Source organism: Dipodomys spectabilis, unplaced genomic scaffold (assembly GCF_019054845.1).
Source record: "Dipodomys spectabilis isolate Male_0828 unplaced genomic scaffold, ASM1905484v1 ptg000092l, whole genome shotgun sequence".
Classification (NCBI taxonomy): Eukaryota; Metazoa; Chordata; class Mammalia; order Rodentia; family Heteromyidae; genus Dipodomys; species Dipodomys spectabilis.
The window spans coordinates 14,863,028-14,891,020 of record NW_024870769.1 but is presented as its reverse complement, the minus strand read 5'-3'; the positions used below and the strand labels follow the sequence as shown (position 1 = coordinate 14,891,020).

The 27,993-nt window shown below is 45.2% G+C and overlaps 1 long non-coding RNA gene and 1 pseudogene across 1 annotated transcript; one reads left to right on the top strand and one right to left on the bottom strand.

Moving 5' to 3' along the window:
• On the bottom strand, window positions 1-22,121 carry LOC122112163. Its single transcript, XR_006148113.1, has 5 exons — window positions 22,081-22,121; window positions 7,392-7,458; window positions 3,530-3,643; window positions 1,708-1,813; window positions 1-1,108 (listed from the first exon to the last, which is right to left on the bottom strand). It is a non-coding gene; the product is annotated as an uncharacterized LOC122112163 (long non-coding RNA).
• Window positions 8,497-20,260, top strand: LOC122112162 (annotated as a pseudogene).
• Window positions 22,122-27,993: the final 5,872 nt, after the last annotated feature.

Genomic DNA, 27,993 nt, shown 5'->3' with positions numbered 1-27,993 from the left:
ACCTGACCAGAAGGAGTGTCTGGAGCGCCTGGCACCTACTCTGCTTCCCATACTGGAGCACTGTGAGCAGGTCTCCAGTTGTGTGATCACCACGTGCCTCGGGGACCACAGCATGGAGGCAGCAGAGAGAGCCCAAGTGGTGCAGCACTGGATAGAGGTGGCTCTGGTATGAGCAGGAGGGGCCCAGGGACCCTTCTTCCCTTTCCCATTCCTACCAGGTGGCTGCCTGCTCACTCACACCCACTGCCTAGCCCAACAGGCCCCCTAGTACTCTGCCCTCACTTGGGCTGTGTGCATTCCTGCCCTGCTTCCACTGACATTCCACTCCCCCAAGCTGTCCCAGTTCAGCCCAGTAAGAAAGGCTCAGCCCAAGGGCCAAAGCAGGACCCCAGGAGCTCCCTCCACAGCTCACCTCACCCATTCTTCAGCCCTAGAAGTCCCACCTTCGTAAGAATATCTGCACTGTTTTTGCTATTGTATGTGCTCTGCAGAGCAGCCAGCTCCAAGGCCTGAAGAAGACGTGGAGATTGGTTTGCAGGTGGGTGCACCTTTCTCCTGGGCAACCCTTGCTTCCTCAGCTTAGCGTCCATTTTCTGGGAGCCCAATGGCAGTGCCCCATGGCAGATACCACAGCTCTATGGCCTTGCCTGGGATTTGCCTGCTAGGTTGGGATTCCTTTTCTGCCACACATTGCACAAGGCCCTTGGAGACTTTTTCCTTCAGAGACATCACAGCCACACCAGACTGTACAGTGCTCTTCCAAGCAAAACCACTCTGGAAATTGGGTGGAGCTGGAGGTTTCCCCTCAAGACTTTGTTCCTAACCATGTGACCTAAGGGTCACAGTGGCTCTCCTTGCACCCCTCTGTTCCCATTAGGATGAAGTCCGGCCTCAAAATGGGAAATCCATTCACACTCCTCCTCTCCCTCCCTCTTCCATCTGTCGCTTTGTCACCTGTTCCACAAGCCTTGAAATCTGAGTGTTGAAAAGTCTCCTTTGTAACAGCCATCATCTGTGTGGGAAGCTGCTGGCTTACTTCCATGCAGGTAGGGAAGCCTCCCTCAACCTGCTGGGAGGGACTGGAGTCGCCATGCACAACTGCAGGACCCTGGGGGAAAAACAACCTGATGCCACACCAGACCCAGGGCAGTGCTCCAGGGAGGGAGACACTGCTGAACTGCCAGAAGTGCTAAACTCAGTCAAACCAAAATCACCATTCTTCCAACCCAAGTACATTCCTAAATCCATAAGCACACAGATGAAGCAAAACACAGGGAAACATGCAAAGGAGCAGACATAGATCACAGAAAGCACATCAGTCAAATGCCAGAGCCACTCACAGATTCCTAAGGGAATATAAACCCTCTTCCCTCATCATTTCATTGTTCAAATAATTCTTAAATAGTTGCCCTCCTGGGCTTTTATGCCTGTTGTAGGAAGATATATTATCTTTTCTCCATTACACAGTTGAAGAAAGCTATGGCAAGAGCACTTCCCCTTTGTGTTTACTTCACAATACCAGAGTTCCAGTGGACAAAATGTCCATCCAGCCAAGCAGACACACTGACCAGGAAGGAAAGTGGGGACTATGCTCCTAGAATCCTCCACAGAGCAGTAGCAAAGGAGCCCAGCAAGAGAGCAATAGAGGATAATGCACACTCATCATCTGGGAAGGGAATGTTGCTTCAATCCGCAACTGTAAATTACCTGCCAGATGCTTGTGACTCATCTGCAATTTCAGTGTCTCAACAGCCTAAGATCTTCAACCTCACACAACTGAGATACACGCTGCCTTTCCAGATATCCTTGCAGACTGTTGAAACCAAACACAGAACTTAAGATGGTCAAAACTTAAAGCTTCATATCCATGGCCATACAGTGACAGATTACATGGTCAGAAATCATGTGGTGTTCAGCTTTTGCAGGAACGTAACATTTCACAAAATGGTAAATTCTATCAGATGCAAGAATAGAATAGTCAACCCAACTTCCTAATGGAATCACTGCCCAAATGAATGACCTAACAGCATCAGTGGTGGATGTGATGAGAGGGGAAACACCTGAAGATACAATGTTTACTTGAAAAGAGAAATGTTTCCTTTCTCCTGTGAGGAGATTTCAGATAGCTTTCCTCTCCTTTCTAATTGTCTTCAAAGATCATTTAAAAAGAGTGTCCTCTTTTCAAGTGGATATTTTCGTTCAGCTACTTATCGTGAATTTCCAGTTTTATTGGATGATAAGCAGAAAATCTTCTGGTAGAGATTTCTTGATAAACAGAAAATGTATATGAGATGAATGAAGTTGTGTATTGCTATTGCATCTACTAAAGATGACCTGTGATCCACTGCCTATAGTAGATGAATTTTCTGTTCTTATTTTAACGTAAAGTATTTTTCCTAATAATTCTTACATACTTTTAAATGAGGTTAGTTTTGTGTGTGTGTGTGTGTGTGTGTGTGTTTTGATCTTGGGACTTGAACCCAGGGCATAGGTACTGCCCCTAAATTTTATGCTCAAGGCTACCACTTCTGGCTTTTTGGTGGTTCATTTTAGATAAGAGTCTCTTAGACTTTCCTCCCTCTATCACCTTTGAACTGCGCTCCTCAGATCTCAGCCTCCTGAGGAGCTAGGATTATAGGCATGAACCACCAGTGCCCTGCATGATGTCAGTTTTTATCATTGTTGGTGACACAACACACCAGTAATTTACTCCCTACTCTTCTCTCAGGCAAATCTGTCATAGCACCTCCTGGTTTGTCCTAGTTCAGGTTAGACCAGGATCCTTTGAATCTGCAGTCAACCACAGAGATAAACTCACAGGTGCATGTCACCACACCTAGCTCACTGTTTGAGATGGGGTCATGCTAACAGTTTTATTCAGCCTGGCCCTGAACTGTGATCCTCCCAATGGCTGCCTCCACACTAGCTGGGACTGCATGCATGAGTCATGTTTCCAACCTCATGTGATGTTTTTCGGGCACAGGGTAGGTGGAAGGAGGATGTGAGGGGATGGATAAGAGATTGGTTAGGGAGGGATAATGCATAGCTCCAATCCATGCCTTAGGACCAAGGCCATGAGACTGAAGGGCTGGGTCTCATGTTCACAATGAGAAGCAGAAAAAGCTCTTCCCTTTCAAATGTCCTTGGGGCAACCCCAGCTTTTCTGAAGACACAGCTTCAGATGGACTGGAAGAAATACTGGGGTTTCAACACAGAAACCTTTGTGCTTCAGTTGTGAGATGTGTGGGCCACACACTTCATTAACTCCTTCCTCATTGTACACAATACAAGAATTCCTGCTTGGAGCTATCTGTCCCATTTCTTCTTTATCATTCTAGGTAAGGGCTGAGCTTCACACTCATTCTGAGATCAACATGATTCTTTTGATTGTAAAGGTGAAATACAGAGGGATTACAGTTAGGCCCTGAGTCCGTTTCTTTTCAAAAGTGTCACCCATTCCCTCCGGTTCTCCCAGTGTTTGTCCTCATGACTCCCCTTACCCCCCAAGTGATAGAGTTCATTTCCTTACTTTAGCTTGCATCACTGAGAAGTAATCTCCAAGGAATTTTCACTTTCTGTTCCCATTGAAATCACTGAAATATAGTGGACAGAGGTCATCAGGGACAGAGACTTCAAAGTCAGGCTGCAAAATGAAAGGACAAATTGCTCAGTTCAGACTCCTAATTTTAGTAGACTACAATGGCAGCTACAGTGAAAGGCCTGTGAGATCTCTGCCTCACCATCATGGGCAAGAGGATGTTATCCTTAAACTGTGTCCTGCTTTCCAAAGACCTTGAGAGATCCAGTCTCACAGTTTACAGGCACTGGGACTCCAGGCATTCTGTCAATCACTTTTCTATCATTGGGAGGTTTACATCTGCAGGGAATGTTAGCATACAATTTTCTGAGCTCCATCCAATATCTATGAATACCTGCAACTGAAATTGCTTCAGAGCCCATGTGCTCAAGGCTGGCCACTAGCCTCTGGTGTTACTTAAGAAGCAGAAGGAAGTGAAGTCATGGGATCCCCATGGGAAGGGTTGTTGGGACCTTGGCTTTGCCATTATGTCGTTTCTGCTTCCTGTCCATCACCAGCTCAATAGCTTTGTCATGATTTCTGCCTCCACACAGGCTCAAAGGAAGGTGGCCAAGTGACTATGGATGGAAATCCATAAAGCCTTGGACCAAAAGGATCCTTTTGTCCTTTTACAGGCTTTGGTCAGGTGTTTGGTCACAGCCACTGAAGATGCCAAAAGTGGTGGTTTTGGCCTGAGTCTGTGAGCTGCTTTTGTGTGCTACATGTGGAAACAGGAGGTAGAAACAATAGGTTGAGGAGGCTAGCCAGCTCTATCTGCACACTGCTGTGCAGTAGGACTTTCTGTTGTGACTAACATCCCCGGAATGCTCTGCAACCCCATAGTCACAGGTGGCTACTGGACACTTGGAATGGGACTTGAGCAATCGAGAGAATATTCAGCATTATTGGACTTGAGTAAATATAGTGTTCATAACCCTTCCTGAGAGTAAGGACTTGGATAAAGAATGGGTGGAAGCATTCCTGGGACCATGACCAGAAAGCTTTTAGTCACAAAATTACAGGAAATGACTGACTCCTCACTTGCAGAAGACAAGAATTCTGCCACAAACACAGAGCCACAAATTCCGATTTGTCAGGGTGTCCTTACTTCTAACGGAGATCTCTCCAGACCTGCCATCTGCTCAACACCAGAACATGGATAGGTTCAGAAAAACCTGAGGCTCATTTCTTTGGCCATACTGCTTTGCTTTTCTGTCTTAAAGATGGAAGGCTCCTAAGAATCCCTGGCTATTTCTGAATACACAATAGCTCATTTCATAGCCTCTAACCTCCTCTGCCGTTTGACTGAAGAAATCTGTCTTCCTCTTCCATGAGCATCTTTTTCTTCTCTGCTTCTATGACAAATCTTGCATTGGGCTGTCTTGCAAAGGGCTATCTATAGATGTGATGTGAGATCACATGGAACACAAGTAAAAGCTAATTATGCACAGGCATGTCTAAGTCACTCAGGTTTACATGCACATCATGGAAGGACCCCATCAATTCCATGGGGAAACTAAGCATATGGGATACACCTATAATCCAGGCTGTATGGAAGGCAGAGGTAGGTGCATTGTATTTGTATATGTTCCTCATTCTTGGAATCATTCTTTGGAATGGAATTTCTCCAATTGGACTTGATGAAATCTGTGTGTGTGTGTGAGAAATGAACATTTCAAGGGTTATGTCGTCTAGTGTTTTCTTAGTGGGTGATGAACCGTCTTCATTCCATAGCTGACAGACAAAGCAGCCATGGAAATAAAAAGAGCAGCCCCCAGACAAAAGTAATTATTCCCCAATTCCAAAAAGAGTAGATGAAAACAGGACGTAAGGTAATATTCCATGAAATAAGATAATAGTTATGAAGAATGGGAATTAAATTCGTTGGAAAAAATACTACTTGAGAACAAAACTAGGCAAAGGAGAAAAACAGGAGGATGTACAGGAATAAAGCTGATAGAAAGCAGGGTGAGAAGAAGAGAATAGAGAAGATCCAGATAATGTGAAATAACAGAGAAAATAATATAACATACAGCATAACAAAATCAAGTTAAAGAATTTTAGGTTGAAAGATGATGAAGCAGCAATATAGGCACAAGGCTCCTCAGTTCAAATTCCAGTTCAGACAGATAGAAAGATGAAGCAAGGAAGGAAGGAAGGAAGGAAGGAAGGAAGGAACGAAAGAAGGAACGAAGGAAGGGAGGGAAGGGAAAGGAAAAAGAAAGCAAGATAGGAAAAGGGAGGGAGGAGGGAGGGAAGGGAGGAAAGAACAAACGAACGAACGAAGGAAGGAATGAAGGAACGAAGGAAGGAAGGAACGAAGGAAGGAAGATAGGAAGCGAGGAGGGAAAGAAAAAGAAACAGGAACAAAGCAAAGAAGGAAGGAGGAAAGAAGAAGAGGAAGGAAGTAAAGTCAGAGGAAAGGAATGATGGAACAAAGGAGGAAGGAAAGATGAAGAGGGGCTGGAAATAAAGAATGAAAGACACCAAAATCATCTTTTGTAGTCACAGACCTAAGGCACAAAGAATCAAGCAAGTTGATGTGAGCTGACAATTAGATCCAATTTCTAATTATTAAACAGAAAATAGTATTTGTTACAATCCACTGTATGGTATATAGTTTTTATAAGTGATATAGGTTGGTGCTTCAAGCAATGTTATTTAGTAAGACTGGCTAGAGTGGTCAGTCAGTTGTGGTTTTGTAAAGACAGAATGTTCAAAGCATTTAGAGGTACCCTATACATCACTGCATTTGTTTTATTTTGTTACAAACAATAAGCTTGTCTCCCAATTATCCATACACTTATTGTAACTTCTCAAATAAATGAAACTATCGTGAGCAAATGTGACTTCCTTTTTTGATTTTGTTTTGTTTGTTTTTAAGTTGCAGAGCTTTTCTACTATTCACATCATCAGGTTTGATCACAGTAACATTGTACTTTTCTCCCCCCTGGGGAGGGGGGGGCGGAAGGGGGGGAAACAATAGTATGTCACAGTCTTGGCTCAAAATCATGATAATGAGAGGTGTGGTGTTTAGAAATGCCTATTTTCTAAAGTGTGGTGAAATTTGATCACTGATAACTTTGTGTGTTCTGCGGTATTTCCATTCCCCAAACTTCCACTTAGAAACAAAGCATGCTTCTTATATGTACCCACAGGGGAAGCATCACCAAGTTTTTAGGAAGGGAGCAAAAAAATAGTGCATAGTTCAGCATAGGTGATCCTGACAGAATTCACATGGACATTCATGGCTCATGTAGATCAGAATGATCAAGGAGAGAAACTTCAACCACATCCTCTACAAGACTCAAACGACAAAGTTACCATCTGTGACTTCTTCTCTATCCATATTTTTCATGGCAAGTAGCTGGCTGAGGGTGGCTATTTGTCTCAGATGTCTTTCTGAATGAACACACATCCACAGACACACAAACAGAAACCCAGACAGGCAAACAGGCACAGGGAATCCAGTCAGGGCATGAAATTGTTCACTGTCATCAGAGAGGAAATGATTTTCCTATGGCTTTGGAAATGGATGATGGATGAACTGGAAGTCTACTGTTCCGGTTAATTGTAAGAGTCATTAGTTCACGGTTTGGGATAACCTTTGAAAACTCCAGACCCAGAGACCAAAGCTACAAGATGGAGGAACAGAAAACAGTGACTTTCAGGGCTGAGACATGCAAAGAACGAAACATAATCTGAAGTCTTTCATTGTCTAAAATAAGGGGTAACCAGTTGTTTGTAGCTACAAGTCATGCAGTAATGAACACCACTGTACAGGAAACTTAGCCAATACTATAAAGATACTTACCAACATATTCCTAATTTCATCCCCCATCATCCTCTCCTAATGTGTAGCAGGATACAATTTTTTTATACTGTGAAAGAGAAATACAAATAAAGTATAAATGCACATGAATATAATGATGAAAGTATATTTAGAAATTTTGTTTCTAGTAAATACTCATGCCTCAAAAAACCATACAAGGTAAAGGAGCAAAATGTCTTTGATGTCTGAGGCCAAAATGTTTCTGAGAAGTAGTATTATATTATTCAAACACCCACTTTGTTCTCAAGGGGTGTGGTGTGAATGAATGTTCCCAAAAGGCATGTATAAAATTGAGATTTGGTGCCCAGCCCTGGTGCTAAGAAGAGCTCATGAAGCTTTTAAGAGGTGAAACCCACGAGGAAGTTATGTCCAAATATTATGTGCGGCGGGAGGCAAGGAGGACATGTGTGCGGGCGGGGTGGGGGAGAGCAGGGAGGCAGCAATAGTGACCGCCACCTCTACACTCTTTACCCTTCTTAGCTCCCATGAGGTGATGAACTTAGTTTACCATAAGACACCCACCATCATGTTCTGCCCACCACAGCACCATAGTCAAGAGCTTGTGCACTGAAACCTCTGGAGCCACAACCCTAAATACACCTTTCCTCCAGATGTAGTTTAGTGAAATCACAGAAATGCAATTTCTTTAAAAACTTAGAACAGGCAACAATAGGCAGCATTACATGACCTGAGGATAAACTATTTCACCATTTTTTATTTCGCACTTTCTGTTGACCAAGCTAATGACTTTTCTCTTAACAAGGAGCACATTTGCACCCTGCACTTTTGCAATGGTTTTGTCATTTAACAGTAGAGAGGAAAATATGAAAGACTTTATTTTCCGAATAAATCAAGGATTCTTACTGAATGTGGACCATTTACCAAGCCTGCTCCTTATTTTCATGCATCTTCTTTTGGGTACTGTGATCAGGATATTAAAGTAAGATGATAATGGTGTGAAAATTTGTAAACCCAACTCTTTGGTTTCTTCTTCCACTGTGTCTGTCTTCCTTCAACAGAAGGTGTGGTGGCATCCCCTAGTACCTCAACGAGAGTCATCACCCTACTGGAACAGTCACGGGACTCACCTTAGTCACCCCTGCTTTAAATCTGAGGACACAGTCACCACTGACCTGTATCTCAGCAGCACAAAATGACAAACAACTAAAACATAGCCATTTTGTTTATCATCACCTGGCCACATGAATGTCAAATTGTGGGGAATAAGGAGACAAAAATCAGATTGAAGGAGTTGAAGGGTTATAGGATGGAAAGGACTAGAAAACAAACACTGAAACTCCTGAAGCAATTTAGTAGCTGTCAGGTGGTAGAGAATGGTTGGTATGTGTACAAAAGCATATTATGATGATGTATAGAGGAATGGTAGTTTAAAACTAAAAACATTGAATCATATCGAAAGGTCAAAGAGAAGAATCCAGTCAAGAAATAATTACATGAAAGTGAAAATTCTGATTTCTATTTCTCATTGAAAGTAATTTTCACCAATTCCTATGAGGGAAAAATGTGAAGGAAAATAGTCTTCCTGCTGAAACTTGCTAGAAACAATTTTTTGTCTACTAAGAACCATGACCAATAACAAGGAGCCATTGTGGAGCATTGAAATCATCAATGAGCTGGCTGAACCGCAGGAAGATGGCACAGGTGCTGTAGGGGGAGACAGGTTAGGAGAGGGTCCCGATGAATGGGGAAAGGAAGGATGGGAAAACACAGTCATAATACTCAAGGCACATAGGTGAAAATGGAAGCAGGTAACTGTAAGAGACGGGTAGGGTTGAGAGAGATGCAGAGATGATAAAAGGGGTGACATTGATCAAGATATATTACACCCATAAACTGACATTATAAAACTACCTAAAGATGTTAAAGAAGAAACATAATAGTCCTTATGACATTGCTCTGAATATTTAAAGTTGCATTTGCAGCATCAAATATGGGAGAAAATACAGAAAAGTGTAAAGAAGAAAAATAATTACACTTCTTTCCCCAGACATACAAAACCCAAACTTCCTCCTCTATTTTTTTGGTCTTTAATATTTTTGTGCCAGTCCTGGGGCTTCAACTCAGAGCCCGATTGCTCAAGGCTAGTGCTCTACCACTTGAATCACAGCTCTATTATTGGCATCTGGGTTGTTAAATGGAGATAAAGGTTTCAGGGACCTTGCTGCCAAGGGAGGCTCTGAACCTCCATTCTCAGATCTCAGCCTCCTAATTGGCTAGGATGACAGACTTGAGAAGCAGGGTTTCTGCAGCCCAGGCTGGTGAAGGAAATCCACGCAAAGTTCCCTCATACCCTGGTCAGCAACAGGGGTGTACTCCTTTCTAAGCTTAGCTCTAGAAAATTTTCTTGAAACTATAACTTCTCATGCTTTCAAAAGAACAAAGAGGGGGGCTGGAAGGAACTAGTTTACAATACCAAAGTATAAGAGGTAGACATTGTCTTGACAGGTGGCTTGTGCTTCATCTTTACAATGTTTGTATTATAACAAGTGTACCATTAGGGGTTGAATAATAGTGTGATAAGGATTGTATATTGATTTTTTTCTTATACCCTTCTTGCTATGCCATACATATACATGTTCAGCCCAATGAAGAATAGGAAATACTAGAGAACAGTTTACTCCTATTCTGAACATGTACAGTTTTTCTTTGACATTCTTCTCTTAAAAATGCAACGTACCAACTATTCGCATTGCATTTGCATTTTATTAGATATTACCATGATTCACAGACACAGGCTATTTGCAAACGTTACCTTATTTTACACCAGGAAATTCAGCCTTTAATCCACCCAGGACTGCAAGGAGCCACTGGAGCTGTCTCTATGGTTTGATGCTATTCTTTCCTAATGGGGCATAGTGTGGCTTTTATGAGATAATCAATAGTGCAGGTTTGTACTTGAATCTCCTTTTCAGAAAGGACCCCAATTGTTTCACAAACTGCAGAAAAATAAATATCCAGCAGAGGGTTCGCAACTGTTGCTCATATTAGAGGTCTTCAGGTTTTAGGGGAACTGGTTGTTTGTGGATGCATTATTGTTTGATAAATGATTCAGGAACACTGCACACGTGATATTCAACACATAGTAAGTACAGTGCATAGGACAGGTTTAGGGAATACTACAATGCTAACCTGCTTTGCTGAGTATGTGTGTGTACACACAAGTGGAACTATTCACTATGGAGCTTAGCTGAGCAGTGCTGTCTGGTCCAGCCTGAGCCAATGGCAAGCAGGGTTCAGAGACCTGTGTGATCTCACAGCATCTCCATCAGAGCTGCTGAGTTGGGTGAACTGGAGCCTGGAGAGCCATACCATTTAAGAGAAGGGAATTAAGAGGCAAGGAATGAGATGTGATATTATGTTTGCAAAGGTCCTGCCACTTAAAGCCTGCTGGAAAAAATCAAGGTAGGTCGGTATTATACACAATATGGTGGTGATTAGACTATTATTATTAAATATTGTTAAAGAAATATCCAGCCAGACCTCATTTCAGAAGACACTTCACTCCAGACAAAACTACTTTACTGAGCAGACAACTCCTAAACAGAAAAGAGTAAGAGGGAGTTTCTAGGCATCATCAACTATATGTGATCTTATTTAAAACTTTGTCAAAAGGGGGGCTGGGAAGGTGGCTCAGTGGTAGAGCGCTTGCCTTGCGTACATGAGGCCCTGGGTTTGATTCCTCAGCACCACATAAACAAAAAGAAAAAAAAAAGAACTTTGTCAAAAGGATGATCATCAGCTCTATCCACTTAGCTGCAAATTACATACTACCTCTTTTGATGGCTAACATTCTCTGGTAAGTAAAAACAGAGTGGGCAATATTCCATGGTATATATGTATCATATTACTGATAGTCCTTGCCTGGTATGTATTATGTTTTATCTACTCATCAGTTGTTGGGCACTTGAGCTGATTCTACCATTTTGCTATTGTGTACAGCACTACAATCCACTTAGGTATGCAGGTGTCTTTCTTGTGTATTTACATGCCTTCTGGTATATGCCCAGTGGTGGTGTGGTAGGATTATAGGTGAGTATGCATTCAGTTTTTGGAGGAACCTTCCTATTGATTCCATAGTGGTTGGACTAGTTTATATTCAGCATGATGGTTCCTCCCTCGTTTCCCTTCCGTGCCACTATTTATGTTGATTTCCTGTAACTGCTAATCTGACTAGACTGAGTTGAAATATTTTTTCCATTCAAGGCTATGAGGTATGCCTCAAATGACAAAGCACCAGCCTTAGTGAAAACTAAGCAAGAGCCTAATGCTCTGAGTTCAAGCTGAGTATTGGCAAGTACATGTGTATGTGTGTATGTGTGTGTGTGTGTGTGTATACGCGCATGCACTCACATGCACACTCAGAGTGAATATAAAACCTGAGAACAAGGGAGAGTATCTTACCAACATCCATTCTCTCCCTCCAAAGTAAAAATACAATAAAACAGCAGAATCTCAGGTTGTTTTAGTAGAAGTAGAGGTAGGCCTCAGTTTAACAAAGCTTTTAAGGGAATACAAACCATCAGGTAACAGAATGCATTACACCAGTTCTTTTCATTTAGAAATGACTGTAATTCATCCTTGCCTATATGTCAGCAGGGCACTTCTGCATTCTTGAAGGAATTACGTAGCAAAAATAATGAGTTGAGATTTTAGGAGGAGTGATGAAATAGCCAATGTGGATCTTTAAGTGATTCTGGCAGCATATCTGAATTAAGAACCTCAGTAGAAATTACAAAATGATTAACAATAACATCAACAGAACTGGCCAATCAGATGAATTGGGGGCAATCCATTGGATTACATTTATCCACCTCAGCACCATGAGATACACAGCTCAGACCACCTCTGTCTGAGAAAAGTAATAGCTTAGGTGGAGGGAGATAACTGAATTACCCCAATCATCCAGCTGGTATACTCAGAAACAAACTTGAACCCTTATTTAGCTTTGACTTCAAAGACTCCTTCTTTTCCTATTCCCAATATCCAATCAATCAGCAAATCCTTTAGTGTTCTTATCCATGCTTGGTTGTGAAAATCAGGAGCAAACATCTGCCTCTCCTGACCCATCCAGCATCAGCACATGGGGTGTCAGATGGGCAGTCTGGGAGGGCTGAACTGATTTCAAATCGCGTTTGCACACTAAGCACACTACTGGATTGATTGATTGATTGATTGATCTAGCAGAGACCATGCTGTTTACCTGGGTAGGCCTAGAAGACAAATTCACAGTTCACATTGGTCCTGGCCTCTTCCTGCTAGCTATATTATCTAATCTATCATCCTCCACTTTGGGAGAGAAGAATTCTCAGGGAACTCTGACTGCCTCTTTTCCTCCCCTAAGATCCATTAGCTTTGTTTCCCACTCAATTCAAATGCCCAGCTCCCAGCAGAGCTGGCACGGGCCCTTCCAGACTGCCTTACACTGCTTGTAGAATTCCATGGGCATGTCATCTTCCTTAATACTCAGATCAGTTGTGAACTCCTTCCTCTACAAAGACTGTAAACATACATTTAGTATATTTAATTATTGCTGTCTTCTAATAGGTCTTCCTCTAATTCAGCACTCAATCCTATGCTCCACATGAGTCCTCTGACCCCAGAATATACAATGTAATCAGAGCAACTCTCACACGGCTGACTGGTTGGATAAATACATGATGAATAAATGGTGCATGATGCATGATGGATGGATGGTAGACGGATGATGAATAGATGATGGATGATGGATTAATACGGTATTATATAGCTCAATTAAAATATTTATATAAATTTTAAGTATATAACTCCCTCAGCCAGACCCAGAGGTAGCTTACACATGTAATTTTTATTACTTGTGAGTCTGAGAGCTAGAGGATCCCAGTTCAAAGCAAGCATAGGCAGAAAAGTCTAGGAGATGCCTTCTCCCAAAATAACCAGCAAAAAGCTTGGCTAAAGGCATAACTCAAGTGGTGGAGCAACAAACTACTACCAGTGAGGTCCAAGCCATGAGCACTGCCAAAATGCAGTATATGCTTCACAGTTCTTTTTTATTGCTTTCTTTTCTTCCTCTCTACCCCCACTTTGGAAGGCCTGGAATAGTAAAGCCTTATGCATGCTGGGTTTGCACATTATCATCACCTACAACTCCAACACTCAGAAGAAATAAAGTATTGTCATATTTCTCCCACCAGAATGGAGTGAAGGTTTCTAGAACAGGTTCGGCTGAGGAATGGAACTGAGAAAGCACTTCTAAAGAGTCTGTCATTAGGGGGGAGGATTGGGTGGGGGGAGGAGGCTTGCAAGGGATGGGAAGGGGAAACAAAGGAGGAGGCTACAATGCTTGATAAGAAATGTATTCATTATCTTGCCCATGTAATTGTAACCCCTCTGTACAGTATTTTCACAATAAAAAATAAAACAAAATAAAATAAAAAAAGAGTCTGTCATTGGTCTTAAATGAAGGCTAGATGTGGTACCAACACACCCAGTCCTTGGCCAAAGCTTTAATTGAGGAGATTTGAGCCAACTTACTGTAAAAGCAACACACACCAGAGAAAATGGGATTCTGTCGTTGACAGAATTGTTTCTCTGCTGCTGACCACCTTCCATTCTAAGTATAACTGCTTGAGTGTGTGTAGGTGTGTGCATCTGACACACTCAGCACCTATTTATCAACTAGCATATAGAAGAGTCTCATTCCCCCAAGTCAAAAATGTTCAAGATGTTAAGGGGTAACTTCCACAAGTGGCCATAGAAAGAATTAGGCCATGAATCCACTGAAAAAGTCTGGGCCACGGTGAGGCAGCTTGGATCAGGGTGGGCAGGAGTTATGGAGAAACCATCCTTCCAAGGCTTATTGGAATTCACATCTTGCTCAGCCAAAAAATGTGCAATCTGCCCCAAACCCTTCAACTGGTTGTACTTCCAAGCCACACACACACACACACACACGAGTGCACACACGCACACACACGAGTGCACACACGCACACACATACACACACACAATTATTTGGAAATGCATTACACTTCAAAATCAAGGCTAATTGTGTGTAGCCGCATGGAAAAAATAGCTCACACAGGATTTCAGAGCCACTGAACGCCAGAATCCTAAACCCTGGCAATTTTGAACTGAAAATGGAACGAAGGAAGGAACGAAGGAAGGAAGGAAGGAAGGAAGGAAGGAAGGAAGGAAGGAAGGTAGGTAGGTGGCTGTGACTTTTGAGAAGGCTGCTTGGGGAGGCTCAGCTAATCAACAGCCCAGGGATGCAGCTTAAGCCACCAGATGCAATAGCCAGACAGAGAAGACAAACAAAAGGAAAGTCATTATATAAGAATAGAATGTGGCTGGGTTAGGACACAAATCCCCTCAGGCAAACTGGGTAAAGATTTTACACAAACGGGGGACCACCAGGTGCTGGTGGCTTATGTTTGTAATGCTAACTACTTAGGAAGGTGAGGTTTGAGAATCACAGTTCAAAGCCACCCTGGACAAAAAAGTGCATGAGACTCTTAGCTCCAATTAATCAGCAGAAAGCCTGGGGCCCCATTTCTTAGGAAATGGAAAGACTTGGAAAAAATTATATTAAGGGAAGTAAGCCAGGCCCAAAGAAAAATAGGTTCCATGGTTTCCTTTATTTGCAAAAACTAGTATATGTCTGCGACAAGCAGAAAAGGTCAAAAGCTATGTACATATGACCAGAAAAGATGATGTTAAACAAAATGAACCCCAAGATAGGGACACAAGTGGTTTTTTCTTTCTTGCTATTGTTCCTAATGTATTTATAATGTACCATATGATTTTTTTTGTTGCTTTGTATGTTCCTCCCCCACGGTATAACACTTATTTTCACTGTATTTAATGTCAGTCTAATTTGGGGAGGGGAAGGGTAAAAACAAAGTGTTTAAGTAGGGATACAGGTTGACCCATTATAACAATTAGATATACAAGACACTATGTTGTTTACAATTTAGGTGAGGGGGGGAGTGCAGTTGTGGAGGTGGGAGGGAAGAGATGGTAAGGGAAAAACAAAGGCAACAATGCTTGACAGGAAATGTACTCATTACCTTCCTCATGTAACTGTAACCCCTCTGTACAGTATTTTACAATAAAAAACTTATTAAAAACAAAAAAAGCCGGGGGCAAGAAGGAAAGGTATGCCTCAAGTGGTAGAGTCCCAGCCTGAAAGAATAAAGCTCAAGTCCCAGTGACAAACCAAAATAATTTAATTTAATCAAGTAAACAAGTATCTCTAGCCTTCTACTGGGGACACTGACCAAGTACCAATATCCTTTATTACCCAGCTAGCCAAGAGGACTTGAGAGACAGAGAAAGAGATATGGGGCTCTTTACTCACTGCCCCTGTCCTATACATGTCTTTCTTTTCTGACTCAGACACTAAGTATGCCATGCTGGCCCAGTTACCCACCCTCCTCCATCCATCTTATTCTTAGCCTCTGAAGGTAGCTGTCAACTCAGTGAGAAGCACTCAGAATCCAAACCTTGTTAGAAAACTAAGACTCAAACTCACCAGCCACCACTTCTCCCTTCCACCATCATATAGGTAAGTAAGAGAAAGAAACGGGAAGGTCCAAATTGCAAAGCATTTAGGGAGTGTTAGGAAGACAATGAATGGCCTTTTAGGAGTGAAGGAAACTGGGGAGGAAATGTGGAGAACCTAAGGAAAATAAAGCAACACAAAGGGCAAAGAACCCAAGGAAAATTAAAGGAACACAAAGGACAGACCCCCAAGTGGGAATCTTCTACGCGGAAGTCCTACTTCTAGCCTCAAAGAATGAAAACGCAGCTTCCACCTGCTGCAGAAAGCTCTAGAAGCTCTGATATCACACAACTGCTCTCACTTCTTAGCGAGAACAAAGCAGGGGTTCTCAGCTAGGCAGGAGTGGAAGAGGGAATAGGCTGCTCCCTAAGAAGACAATCTGGAAAGTGTAGACACATTTTTGGTTATCCCAACACATGAGCAAGCCAGTCCCCAGAAGTGGGGAGGGAAACTTTTTGGTTATAAAGCTTGAAATGTCAATAGCATTGAGACTCAGACTTTGTGAAATAGACGGCCAATTTCAAGGGCAGTTCTGCAAGTAGAGAAAAAAAGACTACCAGAGACCTGAGCATCCCCCATGAGGAAAGCCATCCTGCCTAACAGACTCTGGATTCATCTATGGTTGAAAATAGCAGAGGCACCCTGGGGCCTATGCTCCTGTCTTCAGCGTGACTCAGTGGCCTGTAATCCTAGCTATTCAGGAGGCTGAGAGCTGAGGATCCCTGTTCCAAGCCAACATGGACAGGAAAGTCCATGAGACTCTTCATCTCTAATTGACCACCAAAAAGCCAGAAGTGAAGGTGTGTCTCAACTGGTAGAGCACCAGTAAAAACCTAAGAGAGAACTTAGCCCTGAGTTCAAGCCCCAGTACTGGCACAAGAAACACACACACACACACACACACACACACACACACACACACACACACACACATTTGTTCTATAGGGCAAATAGTTCTTTTGATGATTTAAATTGCACTCTGGCTCACATGCCAGAGTACATCTATCCTGGGCTAGGTTGATGGGCACACTGTCCCTAGGGGAAGGTGAAAGCCAAGGTCATCTGAAGAATGGTAAATCCAAAGAGGAGTCAGCTCTACAGAGTTCTGCCTCAGTGGCACCAGGTAGCCCTGTTTTCCATGGCAACCCGGAAACCATCCCTCACAAGCAACAGCATTCATTTTTTTGTTTGTTTGTGTTGTTTTTGTTTTTTTTTATGGTGCTGGGGACTGAGGTCAAGGTGGCATGCAACTTGAGCAACTCCCTCAGCTGAACCACACCAATTTCATCCTCATGATCCTCAGCTGCAGCCTTTGAGTAGCTGGGATTACAGGTGCTAACAACTACAGGTGCCCACTGAGCATTTCTATCAGCATGCATGATGATGATCCTCCCCAGAAGCTACTGCAGGAAAAGTCTGACTCAAGCATTCTAGTCTCTGAGGCTGGCAAGTCCAGGAAAACCAACAAGAGAAGCAATCAACCAGTACATTCAGACATCAGATATAGAAGATGAAAAAGGGTAGCAGAAAAAAGAATCAAAAGAATTGGATTTAGGCTCAGATATGCTCTCCAAATACCCCTGAGACATTTCACTCCTCCAAGCCCTAGGTGTCAGGAGATGGATTATGTGCAGACTCTCCTTGGGCTTCCAAATTGCATGAGGGAAAAGGGTTCCTGCTCAGGGGAAGAATCAACTAACTCCACACTGGTTCTCCAACCCATGTGCTAGTGCTTACCGACCCACCATCCTGCCAAATACTGCTCTTTGTGCAGAAATACAGTTCTCCCTGGAGCAGATCAAGTACCAAGAATCCAGCATTTTCAACTGAGGTAAAGTTTTGTTCCTACATTATTAACTCTTACAACTAAAAGAGCCCAAACTGTAGCCTCAATTCTTAAAATTGTGGTTCCAATAATAATCTTGCTCCATTTCTGGAAGACAGGAGAAGTGGGGGTGGGGGGAGGGAAGACGGCCTCAGAAACCTGACCAGCATCTCCTTCTATTTATACATGTGACTAATTTCTCTACTCACCACTATATCAGGTTGTGCCTACAGTTGATTCCATTTTGTGAGCTAGCGTTCCTGTGCCCACATGCACTTCTATCTCCTCAGACTCCACTCTCCCATCACCTCCCACACACACCTCCCTTGGCTTTAGGACAGTGACAAAAGTGCTCAAATTATGAGAGCACTGACTTTGCAAAACATCAGAAGATGTACTGCAAAGACACCATTAATTTCACTGTATATCATGCAAACTGAAGTCTGTCAGGCTTCAGTTGTGGTTATGTTAGGTAGGTCATGATAGTTAATAATCACACAGCCTAAATTATGCTCAGAGCTAACTGAGCAGAACAACCTGTGTGCATGCTGCACATGAGCTGGCTTTGCTTAGTAGCCTGCAAACACAACGCTGACATACTGCAAGGCTGAGGGACGGGTAATTTCCAGGGACCACACCGGAACTGTGGATGTAGGGCTGGCTTTCACATCCTTAGGTTTTGACAGTGCTGAAGTTAGAAACCCTTGGCTTGTTTCTTTAGATAAAGGGTCTCAAGTCCCAACTGGCTGAAATGCCTAATTGAATCAGATACTGCAGCACTGTGGCTGCTAGCAAAAGAGATCTGCCAGTGTCTCTGCAAATCTCTTAATTAAAATCAAACATATGACAACTGCTCAGCATAAAATAGGAAAAGGAAGGCATACCAGAGTAAATTTCCAAAAATCTTCAAAGTTCTAAACTAGCAAATAGATTTACTTCTAAGTGCAGTAACTAAGTAATTCTGTATCACCACAGTGAAAAGCATGGTCTTGGGTCTCTGATCCCTCCAGGAGGGTGATGTTTAGGCCTAGCACACTGCTGTGGTCCATAAGCAGACAAAAAAATCAGAGGATCTAGGTTTCAGGTCAGCCCAGGCCAAAAAGATGTTGAGACTCCACCTCAACAGAAAATTCAGCAGGGAGCAGCAGTGTGCACCTGCCAGCCCAGGACCACCAGTCCATTCACGCCATCAGGGATGAAAAGTAAGACCCTATCTCAAAAAATAACTACAGAAAAGAAAGAACTAAGGGCCTGGGTCACATGGCAGTGTGCGACACAAAGCTCTGAATTCAACCTCTAGTACAGAAGACAAAAATTGCCTTAAGAGGCATTTTTTTTTAAGTTAAGCCAATGACTGACATTTACTGCTCTTGCTTCAAGCTTTAGAAATAGTGTCTTTTACAGATTATACCAACAGCCACCAGAAACAGCTATGTCTTTCTTATTTCAATATTCTCAGAGTCACTACAAAGTTGGCAGAAAGTGTAGATTCCTAGAACTTCCTGGATTATTAAAGAAAACTTAAAAAAAGAAGGGCCTAGGAGACGTCGGCTGCACCTTGGTGCCATGGCCCGAAATGCAGAAAAGGCCATGAGGGCCTTAGCAAGATTTCGCCAAGCCCAGGTGGAAGAGGGAAAAGTGAAGGAACGAAGACCTTTCCTTGCTTCAGAATGTACAGAGTTGCCCAAAGCAGAGAAGTGGAGACGACAGATTATTGGAGAGATCTCCAAAAAAGTAGCTCAGATTCAGAATGCTGGTTTGGGTGAATTCCAAATTTGAAACCCGAATGATGAGATCAATAAGCTGTTAAGAGAAAAAGGTCACTGGGAGGTGCGGATAAAAGAACTTGACGGCCCTGATTATGGGAAAGTTGGTCCTAAAATGCTGGATCATGAAGGGAAAGCAGTCCCAGGAAACCGAGGTTACAAGCACTTTGGAGCAGCAAGGGATTTACCTGGTGTTAGAGAGCTGTTTGAAAAAGAACCTCTTCCTCCTCCCAGAAAGACACGTGCTGAGCTGATGAACACTATGGTTACCTAGATGAAGATGATGGTGTTATTGTGCCTTTGGAGCAAGACTATGAAAAGAAACTGAGAGCTGAGCTGGTGGAAAAATGGAAAGCAGAGAGAGAGGCTCGGCTGGCAAGAGGCGAAAAAGGAGGAGGAGGAGGAGGAAGAGGAGATCAACATTTATGCTGTCACTGAGGAGGAGTATGATGAGGAAGGCAGCCTGGAGAAGGCAGGTGAGCTGAAGTTCATTGCTCATGTTTCTGTGCCATCACAGCAGGAGACTGAAGAGGCCCTGGTGCAAAGGAAGAAAATGAAACTGCTTCAGCAATAAGCCAGGGAGACCCTTCAGGTTCAAAGTGAAGAAGCCAAGAGGCTCCTGGGATATTAGGACAAGTGGGTGTTCTCATTGGAGTCTGGAGGATATCGTGGATGCCAGTGACCGCCCTTCCCAGGACTACCTGCATATGCAGCTGTGGCAGGCACCACCTGGCCTCCTTTCCCATCCTTTGTCCTTGCACCTTTTTCTGCCTCATCAGCTGGTCTGAGGGTAGGATTCTGTCCCTTGTCTCCCTGTAGCTGTCAGGGTGCTGAACACCGGGGCCACCAACTTCATACAAATGTCTTTGCTACCCTATGAATCCATTCGTTTTATATAGGGATATGTAAAACAGGTTGCCACCTACCTAAGTGTCTTACTCCATGACTTTGAAAAGAGGAGAATCAACTACAGAGGCAGCATAAAAAATGTGATTTTTTTCCCTATCTTCTCTTGAAAACGGAATCTCAGTTTCCATTAGCCAGAGCCACCTGAAGTATTTGCTTTACCTCTGTGCCTGGCTGGGGGAAGGGAATTGGAGCTAGAAGCATCTGTTTTATTATCTGCTCTGTAAATAGCTATTTTCATTAAAGATTTTTATAAGAAAGGAAACCTCTGTGGCTGCACTTTGTTCCCTCAGGTGACATACCGAGGTGACATAAGGTTGGCCCATGAAGTGTGCATCTCTGCAGTCAGTCAACAGACATTTAAGAAGCACCTACTAAGGGTGCTCCATAAGTAAAGGCGGAATCCATCCAGTGTGTAAACATTTTAAGGGGTTTTCCTCTAGAAACCTGCCCTGCTGGAGGAAGGCCCTTTGGCAATAAGCCAGGCTGCTTCTGAAATCAAAGGCTCCTGACCCTCCTGGCCATCTTCAAGGGGCCCCTGGACAGACAGGATCAGTGGGAGGGGAGACGCCCTCAGCCACACTTGCACTGGCCTCACGCTCCCACCCGCGGCTCCCGACTTTCCAGGCCCCCGACTTTCCCGGCCCCATGCTCAGCCCGGGACAGGAGGCATTACTCCCTCAGCCCTGGAAACCGTCCCAGGGCCACCCGGCCATGCTCTCCGCTTGGGCTCGAATCCCCTGGCACTACTGCCTCCTCCTGCGGGGTGCATGGCGGGTCCACGCCTCCAGCCCGGACCCCAGAGGGGCCCCGACGCATCCCCAGGAGCGGGAGTTTGCGGGGATCGCAGCTGTCCACGGCGCCCCCGGCGCCTCCTCGGCCTCATCCACCGCGGCGGGCCCCGTACGCGCTCCCGGGGCGCTTCTCGGCTACACACAACCACGAGCGCGGCCCAGCCCCCGCCAGCCGCGTCCCGGAGCAGCTGCTGCAGCTGCGGACTCTGCCGTCACGACGCCCCGCGAGCCGGTCCCGGTGCACACGTCTCGCTGGGGTCTCCGTCCTGAGGCGTCCCGGGATACCGCACCGGCCCGGGCGCCCTCTCCGCTGATCACCCGGCCCCTGCCCCGCTCCGACCCCCTCCCCGTCCGCCCTGGAGCCCCCTGCCCGCCATCCCCACCGCCCCACGCCGGTCCCCTCCCGCGCACCCCGGAGCCCTCCACGCCGACACCCGGTCCAGGCCCCTCCCCGCCGGCCCCGGGAGCCCTCTCCCCTCCCCGCCGGCCCCGGGAGCCCTCTCCCCTCCCCGCCGGCCCCGGGAGCCCTCTCCCCTCCCCGCCGGCCCCGGGAGCCCTCTCCCCTCCTCGTCGGCCGGAGGTCAGCGACCCCGCGCGGTGTGGGCCAGAAAACTACGAACCTCCCCGGCGGCGGCGGCCGGGGAAGGGGGTGTGGGAATCTCCGGCAAATGGAGCCCGACCACCCCCCCCCCCCCCCCCCCCCCCCCCCCCCCCCCGCGCAGTGCACTGAGGCCCCGCGGCTCGGCGGCCCGGCCAGGCGGGCGGCGAACCGCTGCTCCCCGCCGGTCCCTGGCTCCGCTGCCACTCCGCTCGCACTCACTCTGCGAGTCGGGAGGCGCCGCGGCTCTCACCAACTCTTCCTCCCGCCGGCCCGCCGGCCGCAGCCTCCGTCTGCACCTGCGCAAAGCACCGCGTGCTACCCAGCCAACTCCCTCCAACCGCCGGCCACCCGCGCCCGGCGCTCGCGCCCCCAACCGCCGCCCACCGCGCCGAGGGCGGGGCCCGACTTCCCCACGTCCCCACCTCACACAGAGGGAACGGCCACAGCCCGCGCGCAGACTGCGCTCACGCACCGAGGGCGCAGGGAGAAGGCCGGCCACCGGCCACCTCCGCCCTCCGCGGTGAATTGCGCTGCTTTTTTCTGTGGAGTCTTTGAGTTGGTGAAAATGTAAAAGTGTGGCAAGCGTGTGGTTTGAGGTGTTGGTAATTTGCCTTTCCTTTGCGTTGATTTCATCTTTTAGGCTGTATGTGGACTTGGGGACTTGTATGAGGACGGGTACATCCCGTGTGGGCCAGGGGCCCTGGTGGTTGTGCAGAGGAGGTGGGAGCCCTGGGCTTTGCAGCATGTCCCTGCTTGTTCACTGGGGTGTCCTCTCCCTGTGTGGACCCGGTGTCCCCTTACCCAGAGCTGCTAAGTGGCTGCAGAGCAGCCCTCATTGTCCTGAGTATGGACAGCTCCTCTGAAGTTATACTTTCACATTTACACAATTTTAGTATCTGGGGACAGATGCCAAAAGTCATCACTCACTTTTTTTTCCTGTCTTATTAGGGGCAATTTTAGCTTTAGAATCTTATTATTTTATGGACTGCTTTGTGCCTCTGACCTGCTTCTTTTTTCCCTGGGATGTGTCCTTAGAGGAAGAGGCTTACAGGATTAATCACATCTGGAATATGAACTCTTCTCTTCCAAAGGGAACTGTGGGCTCTGTTTCCTTAAACATATGCATATGTGTGCACACACATGCACACACAAACATGGATGCATGCATATATGACCACACAGCCGCACACACATGTGCACATGCACATACACATTCTGAAATGCATGCACACACATGCATACACATGCTCATATACATATGCATGACTTCACAGGTACATGCTCTCACACACATACATATGCACAGGCACACACAGACACATGCATACACACATGCTTACAATGCCCACACATATACACACTCACAAATGCATATATATATATTTATACACACATGCCCCAATACATGCAAACACAGATGTATTCATGCATAGATGCATTCACACACATGTGTGAGTAACAGCTTTTTTTTCCATGAAAGGGCTGAGCTTTTGGAGTCCATAGCAGATTTTTCAAATTTCATGTTAGGTCATTTTAATGATGCTTACTTTCCCCCATGTCAGCAGTGGCTTTCCATTTGCCCCATAGAAAGGAGGGTCTCTGTGGGTGTGAGCTATGATTCATAGTCTGTGCAGGTTGCTGCCATCCTATGGTGTAGTGGCTGCTGCTGTTTCTTATGGATGTGACTGGGCTCTGAGCTTTTCCTGGAGGGAGGCTGGGCCTCTCATTCTTGGCCAGGACCATCATATCTATTGCATGATTTTTGTCAATTCCAGAACTTGGGAAAAATCTTAGCCCAACTTATATCTTTATGAAGCGCTCCTCAGCCAGATGTTGTGGCTCCAGCCTGTGATCCTAGCTACTCGGGAGGTGCAGATTGGAGGATGGTACTTTGAGGCCAGCCTGGGCATAAAAGTTCTTGAGACCCATTCAATCAATCACTGGGCTTGGCAGTCCATGCCTATCATCCCTGAATGGAAGCGCCAATAGGAGGATCACAGTCTACATTGATTGGGGCATAAATTGAGACCTCACCTTGAAAATAAACACTGCAGCCTGGTGCTGGTGGCTCATGCCTGTAATCCTCTTTACACAGGAGGCCGAGATCTGAGGATCATAGTTCAAAGCCAGCCCAGGCAGGAAAGCCCATGAGACTCTTATCTCCGATGAACCAGCAGAAAACTGGAAATGGAGCTATGGCTTAAGTGGTAGAGTGCTCACCTTGAGCTGAAAAACACAAAGACAACATCCAGGCCCACAGTTCAAGCTCCACAACTGACAAAAATAGAAACCAAAAAACAGCAACCCCCCAACCCCCTCCCCCACAAAACCCACTGCATCAAGCAACTGTTGAAGTGACTCAATAACCTGAGCACTTGTTTAGCAAATGGGAGGCCTGAGTTCAAACCCTAGCACCACCAAAGAAAACTTTTTCTCCTCTCTCAGGGAATACAGCTCATTACAGACAGTTCTTATTCTTCTCTCAACTGAACTGCAAAAAAGTTGACCATGGAGACAAGCCATTTGATTTCACCAAAGTACATAGGTTAACATTCTTGACAGGAGCAGTCTGGGTGTCAGTCTGACTTAGGAAAGCCATAGGGTCGGCTCCATACCTGTTTGTCAGCTTTTGTCACTGGGACTGAACACCCAGGACGGCCAAACTCTAAGGAAGAAAGGTTTATTTGGGTTTCAGAGAGATGGGTCATGGTGTCTCAGCCCTTTGTCTTTGGGCCTTGTGGCAAAGCAAGTCCTCATGGTGGAAGCACAGGATGGAGCAAAGCTGCCTACTTTATGGTGGCCGGGAGGCAAAAAGAGAGGAACACGAAGGGGTGGGGTCCCACCATCCCTTAGACAAGTCTCCAGTGACCTGACTTCCTTCCACTGAGCCCTTCTTGCTAAGGTTCTAGAACCTTCCAGGCTGCCATCAGAGCTAACACCTAGGCCTGGGGGTGGGGAGCTGTCGAGGTTACACTCTAGACAGTCAGTGGTTTGAAGATCATTTCCAAAGACATCCCCTGTTGTTCTGAACCTCTCTCCACAGCCTTAGGAGGCTCAGGGGAGAGTTTGCAGAGGTTGGCTTGTGATTTTTCCAGAAGGAAGCTACAGACTTTTTAGGGATAGGATTCTGGATGAGGATGCTGAGTGAACAGTTTGCAGAATGTGGAAGAAATGTGTGAGATGTTCCTGCTGGCTTTTAAGGAATACTTCAATGGTGGTTTGTTTGTTTCTTTTAACCCATATTTGATGAAGCAGAGTGAGCACAGCAGACTTGTGATGGACTGATGTTCTTGCTTCAGATGAGACTAAGTTGCAGTGATTTTAAGAGATATAGGAAGTATAATTGGGTCAAGAAAAGGCCTGGGCAGCACTGATGCACTGCAGAGCCTGTGTGGGGCCTGAGCTGGTGCAGAGGCTGGATAGGACATAGCTTGAAACCTCAGTGTTGGTGATGGTGACAGTTGCATTTGGAGCATAGGACATAGCTTGAAACCTCAGTGTTGGTGATGGTGACAGTTGCATTTGGAGCATTCACTGCAAAGAAGGGTGCTCAGTGAGGGAGTCAGCCTATCTCATTTAATCCTCACTGCAGCCTTTTAACTATTAGTACTCCTATTTCATTTAAGAAAAGTTCAGGGCTGGGAAGGTGGCTCAGTGGTAGAGCGCTTGCCTTGCATGCTTGAGGCCCTGGGTTCGATTCCTCAGCACCACATAAGCAAAAAGAAAAAAGCTGGAAGTGGTGCTGTGGCTTTAGTGGTAGAGTGCTATCCTTGAGCTGAAGAGTTGAGGGACAGTGCCCAGGCCCAGAGTTCAGGCCCCACGACCGTACACAAAAAAAAAAAAAAAAAAAAAAAAAGAAAAGTTCATAGTTCAGAGAGTGAACTCATAGAAGGTGGTAGATCCCGACAGAGGCAGAGTTGAATGGAAAGATGGCCTGCAGTTCTCTGGATTGTGCTTCAATAGGGAGGTGCTTTTGTTAGAAGATTAGAAAGGCTTTGGGACAGGCACTCACTGTAGCTCCTGTCTGTAATCCTAGCTACTTAGAGGGCTGAGATCTGAGGATCTTAGTTCCAAGCAATCCTGGTAAGGAAAGTTCATGAGACCCTTATTTCCTGTTAGCTAAGAAACTGCCAGAAGTGGATCTGTGGCTCAAGTGATAAAATGCCAGCCTTGAATGGAAAAGCTCTGCAGCAGAGTGTGAGGTGCTGAGTTCAAGTCCCAGTACTGCCACAAATCCCCAAGCCCCAAACCCAGAAAGACACAGGAATAATTTCACATAATTATTGCAATGGATTTGTTTTTATTTACACTTCCCTTTTCCTCCTCTTTTTATTTTTTTGGCTGCTGGTCGTGGGGTTGAGTACTGTCTTTGGGTTTTTTGTTCAACACTAGTACTTTACCTCTTGAGCTTCAGTTTCACTTCCACCTTTTTAGTTATTATTTTAAGATAAGAGTCTCATAGGCTTTCCTGCCTGGTCTGACTTTGAACCATGAGTCTCAGATCTCAGCCTCCTGAGTGGTTAGGATTACAGGTGTGCATCACCAATACCCAGTACTCCTAACTGATGCATCTCTGTTAGAATGCAGGAAGGAAGTGACGTTCCCTCCGTTCTTGGTGTTCACTGGTGGAAAATGAAGTTGTGATGAGTTACTCCGCAAGTGCCTATAGAGAGGACACAAGAATTCTCGTCCTGGTCCCTCATAACTTCATATAGGCTGTTGTCAGTCTTCAACCTTCCAAGCACACTACCCCTCCATCTCCAACTTCCAGACTCAGGAGTAGAGAGAAAGAATCCTCTGTTGTTTCAGCCATGTAGGCTTCAGTAAGCTGCTAGAGCAGGCTGAATTGACAAAGAAAGCAAGTCTGGGGAGGTGGGAAATGTGTGCTTTCGCTGGGCATCCTGGAGAGGGAGGGCTTGCCTTTACCTTTCAACTTTATTTTCCTCATTTCTAGCAGTGGGTAGGACCAACATGGCTTTAGTCAGTACTTTTTAAGTAAATGAACAAGCTGTTGAAGATTCCAAAATGGTTCCTATTTTGTAACCGAAGACAAGTGAATAATAGAATACGATTAAGATCAATGAGCAACAATAGCCACTACTTTTAGGATGCATTATGCTTTAGGAAGTTGAAAGCCAAATGTCCTGAGAGGTCCCCAGATGGAAGTGGTTCTTTTGATCTCATAGTAATAGCCTTGACCTCAGACACCAATTAGAAGAGAGATTGTATATGAGACTTCTGCTTGAAAATTATCTCTGTACATTTCTCAGCCTTGGTAAGCAGTGCTATAGCCCCAAGTTTATAAATCCCCTCAACTCTCTGGCAGATACCTAAACTCTTGGCCCTCTTACTAAAATACCCAAATTGTCAATGGTTTACCCCAATGCTTATATCAACCTATTCTTGGAGAGTGTGTCATTTGTTCTCATACAGACCAGTCAGTGCTTCAGGGGCTGAATGAGAGGGTCCTGGGCAATCTGCACAGCTGTCAGTTTTCCAGTCTGTCTAGTGCATTTTTGCCCATGAATGACCAAGGACTAGTAAAAAGATGCATGCATAGCAACTTTGACACAGGAAGATGAAGACATAAGAAAAATGGTTAGTACTAAAGCCATGGAAGAGGGCTGGGAATGTGGCTTAGTGGTAGAGTGCTTGCCTAGTATGTATTAAGCCTTGGGTTCAATTCCTCAGTACCACATAAACAGAAAATACTGTGGCTCAAGTGATAGAGCACTAGCCATGAGCAAAAGAAGCTCAGGGACAGTGCCCAGGCTCTGAGTTCAAGCCCCAGGACTGGCAAAATAAATAAATAAATAAAATGATGCAAGAGGCTTTGAGCCCCTTGTACAAATGGTTCTGAGCTTTCCAGATGCTCAATGCTAGCTGGAAAGGTAGAGAAAGCCAACAAAGCAATGATAGCCCACCCTCAGTCTTTTTTTATCCCCAGAGGAGCTGGTACATGGAAGCTGCTGGTCCAGCACGGTCCCCAGGGCTGACCTTTGACAGTATGCTCTGTCTCTCCTCAAGGGGCCTTAGTCTACATTGTCACTGGGAACTCCCTGCTCCAGGGGTATCCCCCAAGTATCCTAGATCACCACCTTGCAGAGCTCTCAGACTGTCATCTCCCAATGC